General features: G+C 33.0%; 1 long non-coding RNA gene across 1 annotated transcript; it reads right to left on the reverse strand.

Moving 5' to 3' along the window:
• Positions 1-3,710: 3,710 nt before the first annotated feature.
• LOC114332224 (uncharacterized) lies at positions 3,711-4,696 on the reverse strand. Its single transcript, XR_003652762.2, has 2 exons — positions 4,525-4,696; positions 3,711-4,033 (listed from the first exon to the last, which is right to left on the reverse strand). It is a non-coding gene; the product is annotated as an uncharacterized LOC114332224 (long non-coding RNA).
• Positions 4,697-4,999: the final 303 nt, after the last annotated feature.

Raw genomic sequence — 4,999 nt, forward strand, 5'->3', positions numbered from 1 at the left:
GTTTATAGTTTATCTGAAACTAAAACCTTAAAATTAGATTATGTTAAAAATAATAATTAATAATTGGTACCTATATAAATACCTGCCATTTCAAGAATCCACTTTCTGCACTTTTCCTAAATCTATTAACAATTGGCAACACTTATGGCAGCTACTGCAAAAAAGAAGTAAAGGTATGAAAATACTTAATTTCGCTTATAACTGAACTATACGAACACACTCCTAGAACACTGAAAGTGCTTGACACACTCCCAAACCTGAACAAAGTGTGTCTGGCTCCTTGTTCAAGATATTGCCATTGCCAAGAAGGTGCCATATTATGAGAAGAAGCTTGAATGATCGGACTAGGGCATCTCAATAAATGGCCGAAAAATGAACAACCTACGTTTTGCAAATGGCACAGCCCTTCTTGAAAGTATTCAAGAAGAGTTAATTAATATCATGACTGGTTGAAAACTAAAGTCAAATATTAGATCTACAGTTAAACACATCAAAGAAGAAGATCCTGATAGTGGTACACAGATCATGATAAGTATAACAACCATCCGCATATAAGCACGCTTGACCGGTTTGAGGTTGTGAGCTCATTCTTATATCTAGGAACATTGATCACAAACACAGGGTCACTATGTAACAAAAAAAAAGAACTTCTGTTGGAGTGAAAGTAAAGATGGACTTTTAAAGGTAGACTTGGGATAAACAAATAATAGACATATGAATAGACAAATGCAAACTGAATAGAGTTGGGCTAGCTAGAGATGCAAGAGAACGACTACTTGACACTCAAGGATGGATACGGCTCATTTGCATGCCTGTCGAAGACGGTAGCTCAAAGCAGATAATGATGATGACTAGAAAAGGTCACTTTTCACACAAGGAAATACTAAAATAAGAATAGTGTACTGAAAATGAATAAAGTAAAATAATTTATAGTTCTTCTATAATAGAAGAACAATTTAAATAACACTAACAAATCATGGGCGTCAAGAAAATGATCTTCGATCACTCTCCCAGGTATCTTACACTGCTGTCAAATATTAAATATATTAAATCAGTAAATGTGAACATAAAGGAATAATAAAAATAAATTATATACAAAATAAGTAAATATTTATTAAAAATAACTACTAGATCTCTAACAATCTCTGAGTTAAACCAAATGCATATTATGTGACTCTAAAATGACAAAAGTTATGGTTTCTACTTTAACATGTTATATTCAATATAACAACAATCATGTTACCTGTTACAAAATTATATAAGTACCTCTTAAGTACATATAGGGTACAACTCACATTGAAACAGTCTCGAAAACACCGTCTAAATATAACTAAGTACGCCCCTAGTATTATTTTTTTGCTCTATCCTGAATACCAAAGTTATTTGAAGTTTCGATCTAGTTTACATTTGTAACACTTTCGCTACGCCCTGTATATTGAATCGAAGAATCGCAGTTCCTAATAGATCTTTCGCATGAAGTGAGTTTTGTCATTTCTGCGTTCCCACAATGTTACGAATTTTATTTGTCTGTCCGTTCTTTGAAATGAGACGTAGTTGTTTTTGAGTGTCCAAGTGGTGCTTGCCTGGAAGCTCACCGCCAAAGAAGTTAAAGTTATAAATCTCTCAGTGAAATGTTTTTATCGACGTTTGGTCCGAATTTTGTTTATATTATCTCACGCTAAGTGAAGACTTGAATCCTTGTCGTCGATAGTCAAATACCTAGAACAAGCCACATGCCGTTGTTGTAAGTTGTAAGATAAGGAATTTTTATTGCATTTTTAGTCAGAGTTCTGAAGATCTGTTTATTTAGTAACAGGAAATGCCACATAAATAATGTCAATAGGTATTGATAAACCTCTCAGATATTGAATTCTCGAAACTAGCCTGAGATTAGGACGCAGCAAATTTCGTGGGAACTCAGGGATTTTGTTATTGCAAAGATAGCGAGCTCGTATTGGTAGAAAGAAAAAATCTTGGCATTTGTAGGATGTCCTGAGTAAGTTTTTCTAGCCACCTGATTGGTAGGGAAATGTTTGGTATGATCACCATTGGTCAAAGTAGGTGATGGCTATCAGAATGGGAGGTAATTCCTTTTTTGGGAAGAGAGAACCCAAGTTTAGAAGGATCGAGTTAGAGGTTCCAGAAGTCAGTTCCGTGGAGGCCATCAAGCAGTTCGGTTCTGTCATCAAGGAAGTTTAGTTTTGAGTTCCAGTGAGTGTTTCAAAATGTAGTTACCAGTTTCCTGGCCGGCTGAGTTGACCCAGCCCGGCGTATAAGATGGTGTGTAGCGTGAGCTCCGGCAATTTTCTCGCTGTTTTTAAGCGAATCACCGAAATGATTTCATACCACTTTTGGTATTAAATAGTTTTTTTATGCAGTCAGATCCGGAAGTAGGAGTTAGAAGTTTCATTTTGCATTACTAAGTCTAACATTACAAGTAAATCATGAAGTATGCTTATATATTTCATTTTGATCCCGTTTAATGAACTTTAAAATATTTTTGTTCGAGTACAAAGCTGAATTTTTTTATGATAACTTCTGTAATGAACTATGGATAACATTATGTACTGTTGCTGTAGCTATTAACAATGTGAAGTGATTTTCGCGTAGTGAAATCGCGTCTTGGACTTACAAACCAACCAACAACCAGAAGAAACCAGGACAATGATTGTAAAGGTATCATTTTTTATATTTGTAGAACTTTTTCGTTTCATTTTTTTTTTGATTTGGTAATCTGGTCTCAATTTGTAACACCGAGAGATCAGAGATTCATTTTTTTGTTTTTTAATAAATAATGTTTGATTTACATAATATAAATTTATTATTTCTTTCCTTCTCTCTTGAATCGTAAGAACAATAAAGAATTGACTGAGTATAGCATATTGAATATAGAGTAAATAAGGTAAGTTACATTATAATATTTGGTATATTATGTATATTTTTTATTTGACTATGTTTTTTGTTTTATTTTGATTTAATACTATTTTTCTTTTAATATTTTCATTTTGTGAAAGTTTGGTTCCTTTAGGTAACCAATGGCGCCCAATATTTTATCTTTTTTATTTCTATTTTACATCCTTATTTCGATTTTTCTATCTTTTTAAATTTTTCTAAGCTAATAAGAGTATATCATAACACCTAAGAATCCACCCCTTTTCAAAGCTCTGAGACACTAGCGACCGCGGCCATGTTCTTCATTATGTAACATCCCCCTATATGACATATTAACATCTTGTCAAATTTCAAAAATTACACCCTCTTTTTGGGGCACCTTTCATAAAATGCCGCCCACCATGATTGGGGAATATTCAATGTTACAACATGAGACTACCAAATGGTTATAGTACGCTTGCTACGTACAAATAAAGTAAAACCCGAAAAATATGACTAATATAAATAAATAGGCAAAAGCCTGAATAAGAGAATATACAATAGTGAATTAAGCAAAGTTAAATATACAAATGAATGAAATAGATTGAAGTTACGATAAAATCTAAACAAACGTCTTGAATTGATCGAACAAACGAAGTAAAGCAAATAGACAACAAAATATCTGGGAAACAAGCAAATAATACAACCTAAATTTACATAATGACATGAAATCGACCTAAATTAACAATAAAATATAAAAACCTAATACCTTTTTGGCAAATACGTCGAGCTCAACGTAATTAACTTTTGTGTATGTAAAAAAACAAATAAATGCAAGCTAAATCTGAAAAAAATAATTATTAACATAATACATCAAACAAATGTCTGCAATATAAACCACAATAGTTACTCATAGTCACAAAACTGATTGTTCCCAAACAAACCCAACTGACTTCTGAAAAGGTTGCTGCCGCATACCGGAAAATGAGCACCGTGGTGGTGCAAAACTGTACCTCCTGTAGGTCCAGGTGTACAGGAAATCAGGAGCTGGAACCTCCCATAAGCTTGTTCCCAAATGACTTGACTGTAGCCGTGGCTGGAATCGTGTCCTTCCAGGTGGTCGAAGGGTCTACATGGTACGGTTTAATATTTTCCCAAATGGCTAAAAACAAACATTTCCCAGTCTTAGTTTCAATTTCCAATCGAACATGTGTGAGAAAAAAAAACAAAAGAAGAAGTAATGAGGAAAAGGTTTTTAGAATGAACAGCAATAAAAAACATCCGTTAGCAAGGCTTATCAAATGTAAAAAGGTATGAGTTTGACCTTGAGGCAGAATTTGGATACAGAATATGATATTTAGAATAAAATATTACAGAATAATTATATTGCCAGTGTGATATGAGCATAGCATTTGATTTTTTATTCACAATTTATCAGATATTGAGTGTGGATAGACTTCAAACTTTATTAACCAAAAATTAATACTATTAGAACTTTCTCCGAACAAATATTGAACACGGTGTAATGATTAAGAAACTAAATTCGATAATTAACAAATTTACTGGGAAAATTGAACTGGAAAGAATATTTTAAATAATAAAAAAATAATGTAAGATCCAACCTAACCTTTATATGCAAAAAAAAATATTTACCGGATCTTTCAGATTTTCATTACTGTTGTCCCTCTAGAAACACTGGATGGATTCTGGGAAAACCACGGGATACCATTTTCACTTCAGTGAAACTGTATTTTCCAAATAAACTGACTTAATAAATGAAACCTTCCGCCATTATGGAACCAAAAGTCATGCCGACCTACTTCCAGCGCACTTCACAGCCAAGTAAAGCACGAGCACGACCGCCTTGTCAAATTTTCAGAACACGTAGTAATATTAACCGGTACCAACCCACGAAACTAACAGGTAGTTTTTAGTGTGTTGAGGTATATCGTCATATTACAAATCAAACAGTGATACCACACATAATTAGATGTGGCATCGTTACGAGAAATTTTTAACTGTAAAAGATAACAATTAGAAATAGTTAATTACGCGAAAATTAGAGAAATTAATTAATAGATCAAGAGAAAATAATTATAAAAATATTTAAAGAATTCAAAAGTGATTC

The sequence above is a fragment of the Diabrotica virgifera genome, chromosome 6, assembly GCF_917563875.1.
Source record: "Diabrotica virgifera virgifera chromosome 6, PGI_DIABVI_V3a".
In the NCBI taxonomy this organism is placed as follows: Eukaryota; Metazoa; Arthropoda; class Insecta; order Coleoptera; family Chrysomelidae; genus Diabrotica; species Diabrotica virgifera.